A 7858-nucleotide genomic window follows, 5' to 3' on the forward strand; every position below is an offset into this window, starting at 1 on the left:
GTAATGAAACAAGCTGTATGAATGGTTGAATGTGAAGCTGATGATGTGCCCTGTAAACTTTCACTCAATGCAAAATAAAAACATTTAATAAAAAATAAAAAATATATAAAATGTAGCTGCACCTTCCTGCTGCTGCAGGACCTCTTCCTGACCAGTCCAGCACCCCACCAGCTACAATCTGGGTTTCTGCATCCATCTACACCCACCTTCCCACTGGCATCACGTCTCTTTTCACCACTGTTTAAAATCTGTCATTATGGTTTTCAAACCCATCAGTTAAGGATGCACAAGAATCCATTATAATGGTTGCCCCATGGGAAGAAGAACAGGTTAGGCAGAAGCAAGATGAAAATGATTGAATTTTATACTTAATAACTTTTTATGCTTTTTAAAAACTGCATCATATCCAAGTATGGTAGAAAATCATTTCATTATATTTCAACTTACTTTCATTCATTTTGAATCACAGATGCACAGGAATAGAATGATAATCATCCTTGGTTTGTGGCACATTATCAATACTGTTACAGGAAATGTCTTCTCCATTCCCAACTTCCATTTCATCTCTCACTACACACTTACCATGTTTAATTTATATCTTTTTGTTTACTACATGTGCATTATTGTTTTGTGTGCAAATTTTAAATTTGCATGAAATTGCTTTATATCTTTGGTTTCTATTTTCTTTCACCTAATAGTTTCTTTTTGACCAATTCATCTTGCCATTTTTGCATTGTATCAGACAATTAATGTGTCAACCCAGCTTTCCTCAGTCCTGTCTGTTCCTCTACCATGTCTGTGTTCCTTTCCTCCTGACATAAATGGTCCTAGTGGTGGGTCACACTGTTCCCAAACCCCAACTACCACTTGTAATGCAGTCTCCCCCATAAGCAATGACCAGGTTATTGATATGACCTTGACCATGCCCTATGTGATAAGAGCTACAACAACCCCAGTACCACTTATACCAGGGTCAGATCTAGATTTCATGGTGGTTGCCATAGGAGGAGGAAAGTGTTCCCATCTGGAAGCATGAAGGGGAAGTTGAAGTCTTATGTGGCAGACAAACTAACAAGAGACAAAGGAAAGAAATTGTCAGATATATTTTTTACTTTTGCTCCCCACTCTCACCCCCCACACATGCAGTGGTCCCTTATGACCGCTCTGGAGAAGTCCTCTGTAACAAGCACCTAACCCTGTTTTTTTGAGAAGCAGTGGTCAGTTCAATAATGCAATGACCTATTTATGCTTTCTCTTCTTTCCTCATTACTTCTGTTCCCCTCTCTTTTGTTGCACACCCACACACACCAAATAAAGTATGTGCATTTTGCCTTGGACTTTGTTTTCCAAGGAGCCTGGACATTTGGTAGTAGGAGTAGCCCTAGAAATCAGCCTTGAGACTTGATCTGCAATTGATTTTCCACTTGTCTTAAGGCTATAGAAATCCCCTTACAAATTGGTAAGTGCCATGGGAAATCCCCTGACATGCAGAGGCAACGTGACTCCTGATTTTTTCCCTGTGGTATCTGGGCTTATGTGCAGGTAGAAGGAAAAGCACTGGGAGATAGAGCGCTGCAGCATTTACTCAGTATGGAGGTAATGGTGATTCTAAGGACAGTGGCATGGAGTGACTTCTTTTTCCATCATTGGAGGCTGTACTAAAAGAAAGTAATAGACATACAGCAAAAGACAAAGGACCTCAAGTCTCCACATAAGGAGACTTTAATCTCCTACAACTGCAAGTCATAATGGGCTCAAAAATCTGACTCAGGATCTGATTTTAATGGTGGCAGAGCTGTAAAGGAGACTATAGTGTTTGGCCTCTATACCAATATCAGAGGCTTGATAGAGAAAGATTAGAACCCTGAGGACTGGGAAGGGGACATTTGAATGATAGACCCTGCTACCCTGCTCATTTCTTGTTGCCAGAGGAAAAGAGCCTCCCCTTCCTTGGAGATTAGTTAATGACCTCACCTAAAGATGTTGCCTCCCAGAACACTTGTTCCCCCTGGGAATCTATCTTACGACACTGTATTGCCACAGACCAATAATCAGGAGCAGTTCTAGAGATAATCTGAAGTACAAGCCCTTCTCTGGCAAAAATAAATAGTCTATATGCATGCCAAAGGAATCTTGGTGGTGGTGATTGTGTGCCATGGAGTTGGTTCCAATTCCTAGCGACCCTATATAGGGTTCCTGAGGCTGTAAACCTTTAAGGGAGCAGAAAGCCTCAGCTTTCTCCCTCAGAACTGCTGGTAGTTTTGAACTGCTGACTTTGAGGTTAGCAGCCTTAAAAGAGCCTGATTAGCATGTGCCTACAGGAAGAGGGGGGCCTGAGGATCCTGTGTGTGTTTGAAAAGGCAGGTGAAATTAAGAGTTTAATAAAAGCGATTGTTTTGACATAGAGGCACTCATCCATGACTTTGATCCAATATCTAGGCAAGGACATCTGGAGTTAGTCTAAACAGTGTAAAGTGTGACTGTTTGAAGTTTGTCTATAATTCAATGGTGAACTAAAGAAATGAGGGAGAGATGTCGGGACTTCTTAGGCACAGTACTGAAGAATGATGTTAGAAGAGATTTACCATGCAGTAACAACTCCTACCACCTGAGTACATCCTTTAGGAGGCCCAGAGGACACTCCATAAGTCCACAAGAAATGCACTGATTAGAGAGACAACAGTATCTTTGAGAAGTTCAGTAGGGGCTGTCTACTGCAGACTGGGATTAATAGTAGAAAACTTGGCTTACTCGTGTCCGTAAAATTTATGAAATTTCAGAATGGCAGAGAGTAGGAAGGAAAGTTTAACCATCAGGGGAACATATTCGATAATGGGTAACCAGGACCCAACAGCACCAGCTCCCTCTCACTGAAGCTGATCTGATGGAAAATTACAGGCAATAAAAAATTTCCCTAATGGACATACATGTAATCCTAAACAAAATTGAGTTCACAGATCTCTAGAAAAGATAACACATCATGACTAATTGGAGTTTATTTCAGGAATTCGAAGTTAGTTGAATATTTTTAAATCAATTTAATTCATCACATGAACAAAATAAAGTAAAACAAATCATATGATGTTGAAAACATCAACAACTGATTATCCAAAACCTTTGCAAACTATAAACAGAAAGGAACTTCTTTAATCTAATGTGAAGTACTTAAAAAAAACTTACAGCAAACAAATCCTTCCCTCTGAGATGAAATATGATTCAAGGACATAGGCTGTCAGCACATTTATTCCATTTTATAAGGGGGAGAGGGGAGGGAGGGTGTGGCATCTTAAAGTGAAATAGGATTATTTCAATCAAAGACTAGTAATTAGAAAAGAAAAATAAAACTGGCATTATTTTAGGTGATCTGATTGCTTACAGAGAAGAGCAAAAAAATCTACACACAAACTAATAGAATCACTGAATATAGCAAGGTCACTGAATACATAAATTGTATTTCTACATATATGACTTTGTGCCATAAACACTGAACTATGAGCCACAAGTTCAAGCCCATCAGTCACTCCACTGGAAAATGATGAGGCTTTCTGCTCCTACAAAGATTTACAGCCTTGGAAACCTTTTACAGAGTTTAAGGTGGAATTGCCTTGATGGCACTTGACAACAACAAATTTATAAGCAACAAGTAGAGAAATATAATGTTAAAATACCACTGTTTTCATTTTAATTCAATTTCAAATATAATTCTAAAATAATAAAAACCTAGAAACAAATCTGATTAAATAGTGAAGATCTCTATATTAAAAGTATATAAATTTTACTAAAAGACGTAGAGAAGACCTGCATAAATGGATGTATAATATTCATTAATTAAAAGACTATCTTGTAAAGATATCTGTTCTCTTCAGAGTGTTTTATAAATTAAATATTATGCCAGTCAAAATTTCAACAAGAGAAGGCAGGGGAACCCTCCAGATTGTAACACAGGTTAGAAAACTTGGAAGGAATGGGGCAAGGATGGAAGATGGGGTAGGAAGAGTCTCATTCTGTAGTATAGTTCCAAAAAAGGCTTGGCCAAGCATACATAGAGACCCCAATCCAAAGCTACTCCACCAAGGAGTCTCACATCTTTCAGAATGGTCCTACCTTAGTATCCCTGCCACACTCAGTCATTGGTTGAAATAAGTCCCTTGGAAGCATGACCTAAGTGCAAGTGTAGTGGTGGTTTCACAAGGACAGTGGCAGTAGACCTAAGTAACATTCCAAGGATCCCTTGGACCTCTTTTTCTGAGGCACATAAATTGTATTTCATAGGTAAGCAACCAGTAAAAAACTGCAATTTTAAAGCACCACTGTTGATCTTTTTAATGTAATTTTAAAAGATCATCCTTCAACATTAAAGACACAGAAACAAATCTAATAAAATATGTGCAAGACCTCTAAATGAAACAAAATAGACCATATTCATGAATTCAAAGACTCTACCTTGTAAATATATCAGTTCTCTTTAAAATGATTTATAAATTGAATATAATAACATTCAAGTTTTCAACAAGGAAGGAGAAAGAAAAGGCAGGGAGAGTACTCAGATTGCAATACACATTTGACAGCTGGGAAGGAAGGGAGGAAGGAAAGAGAAATGGGTAGGAAATGTGTCCAGCTATAGTACGGTCCCAAAAAAGGGTTGGCACCCCTGTTGGAGGTCTCCAACCCAAAACCCTCAATGTTTCTTGATTATGTTTGATCAATTTCAGAATGCAAACGCTGATAGAATTTTTCAGTTTCTTCATCATTAGCTTTAGTGGGTGATGCATGAATTTGAATAATAGTAGTATTAAGAGGTCTTTCTTGGAGACATATAAAGGACTGTTAGGGGGAAAAGGCTGTGTTTTATCAAAAAGGTTTGGGTTTGTAGGATAGAAATAAGGTTGATGCACTATTTTAAAGTCAGGCAAAAGTTTTCACACTAAAAGAAGCATTCTTTGTTGGTTAACCAAAGTGTTAAGAAAGGAGTCATTCATTGTTGTTGTTGTTAAATGCCGTTGAGGAAGTTCCAACTCATGTTGGCCCTGTAAACAGGTTTCCAAGGAGTGGTTGGTGGGTTTGAACCACTAACCTTGAGGTTAGCGGTCCAGGGCTTATCCTACAGTGCCACACCATGCTAGAAGATTGTTGTTGTTAAGTTCCGTGGAGTCAGTTCCGACTCATAGTGACCCTGCACAGGGTTTCTGAGGCTGTATATCTTTATGGAAGCAGAATGCCTCATCTTTCTCCTGCGGAACCACTGGTAGTTTCAAATTGCTGACCTTGAGGTTGGCATCCCGACTCATAACCCCTACACTACCAGAGCTCCTTATGCTAGAAGATAGACACATGTTATCTTGGGTGAAGGAAAAGGAAATATACAATAAGAAGGAGGATGGCAAAAGAATGATGGAGACACGGGAAGACACCGGAAGAAGTGCAAGAGTTATAGACCACAGAGATTTGCTAAGTGCAGTTGTCAGTTCCAACTCATAGCAACCCCTATGCACAACAGAAGAAAACATTGTCTGGTCCTACCCCATCCTTATAATTGTTATGTTATCATGTTATTGCCACCACCATGTCAATCATCTTGTTGAAGGTATTCCTCTTTTTTGTTGACCCTCCACTTTACCAACCATGATATCCTTCTCCAGGGTCTGGTCCCTCCAGACAATGTGTCCAAAGTACAAGAAATGAACTATCACCATCCTTGTTTCTAAGGAACATTCTAGTTACACTTCTTCCAATACAGATTTGTTTGTTGTTATTGCAGTTCCTGGTTCATATTCTTCACCAACACCATTATTCAAATGCATCAATTCTTCTATGATGTTCCTTATTCATTGTACAACCTTCACATGCATATGAGGCAATTGAAAATACCATGGCTTGAGTCAGGTATACCTTGGTCCTCAAACTGACATCTTTGCTCTTTAAAACTTTAAAGAGGTCTTGGGCAGCAAATTTTCTTAATGCAATATGTCATTTGATTTCTGACTGCTTCATCCATAAATGTTGACATGGACCCAAGCAACATGAAGTCTTTGACAACTTCAATTTTTTTCTCCATTTATCACAATGCTATTTATGTGTCCAGTTGTCATATGCACAATTCTTCAGTAATGGTGATCTACAGATAGATGCATGAATAGACAAACAGGCTGAATGGGTATAGGAGAGAGAGTAGGAATATACCCACAACTATATGATTTAACAGAGGATATTTATATCCATGAATGTGGTAGAACATAGGGAACAAAGTTAAGAAAATGTCTTAGACATTACCAAATACCTTGAGGAAATGAGTCCCTAGGCCTAGGGGCTCAGGACCTTAGTCCACAAAGATGATGTTCTACAATCTATTTTGGTGAGTATCAACTAGGATCTTAAAAGCTCATAGGCAGCCATCTACAGAACAACCACTGGTCTCTTGCTGTCCAGAGGAAAGAAGAGTGATGAAAACTTAAGATACTTGAAAACAATTAGTCCAATAGACTAATGAACTACATGAACATCAATTTCCATGACCCTGAGACCAGCAGAACTAGATGGTGCCCAGCTACCACTACCAATGGTTCTGAAAGGCATCACATTAAAAGGTCCTGGATAGAGTGGGAGAAAATTTGGAACAAAACTCAAAATCACACACACAAAAAAAAAAAGGCAAAGCTTGCTTCCTGTGGAGCCTCTGCAAAACATAAGACCATAGGTAGAAGCCTGAACCACATCCAGATCTCCAGAGATGGGAAATTCCCACTTGAAAGGACAAGCAGACCAGCCTGGAACAACTAGAAGAATAGAAGATACTTCTTGAAAGAAAGACCTACAGGAAAAATATATAATAACGTAGGTAGACCAACTGTTACTACAAGAACAAGCAAGTTGCTTGCCCAGGAAACATCAAGGCAAGTGGTCGGGTCCCCTCAGTGCAAATCCCCTTCCAAGACTAAGACTCAATGGGAATACATGCTCTGATTGGTGACCACACTCGTCACTGATAAGGGGAAGTGAGGGAAAAACAGCAATGAAGCGGCGAGCTAAGCCCTACAATGTTCAATAGACTTCTGTGAACTCAGGTGAAGACCTGGTTGGCCAGCAGTGTGGCAAGACCTGGGGACTCTCGGGCCCAGAGTCATTGACATAGCCACAGAGGATTAGAGTGGAGAGTGAAGCGTCCAGCTGATAAGAAGAGAGGGCATATGCACAAGAACATCCACACTTGCAGATATACCCACTTGACCTGGCTTCAATGACTGGATGATCAGAGCTCAACTAGAAGAAGAAAGAAGAGGAAAAAAAAGAGTAATCTGATACAATTTGATGAACTTGGCCTACACCTATGGAAGCAGTAGCTCAAAAGAGAGAACAAATCCTTACAGCAAGAATCATTCCCACCCCTTCCACACACAGAGTAGACAGGGATGGGCAACTTGGACATTGACTACTCAAAAGGGGGGGGGGGGTGGGGGGGGGGGGAGAAGCCTACAAAGGAGAAGTGACTGGCTTATAAGCTTTCAAGAGGGAACCTAGATCCAGAGGGCCTGGAGGAAGGTAGAATCTCCAGTGAGTAGTATCTAATCTGTCTAGGTGGGGCTGATGAAATGAAATGCAGATGGCTCTCTGTGATACAATAGTGAATAATTGTTTTCAGGACTGATTGTGAGGGTTGGAAATGTAAAAGTAGACATTTTATAGCAAGAAGGGGAGTGATTAACTTTCCAGTCTAGGAGTGGAGGTCCCTAGGACCATCAAGGGAGAAGAGCGGAGAGCAGGACCCTACCCAGAGAAGCAATGATGCCTGAGATAGAGGCAGAGATGATGACGTGGAGCTATGGAGCAGCTGGGGACTTTAGATCCAGAGAGGGAGAGGAAC

The sequence above is a fragment of the Chrysochloris asiatica genome, unplaced genomic scaffold (assembly GCF_000296735.1).
Source record: "Chrysochloris asiatica unplaced genomic scaffold, ChrAsi1.0 scaffold00042, whole genome shotgun sequence".
Lineage (NCBI taxonomy): Eukaryota > Metazoa > Chordata > Mammalia > Afrosoricida > Chrysochloridae > Chrysochloris > Chrysochloris asiatica.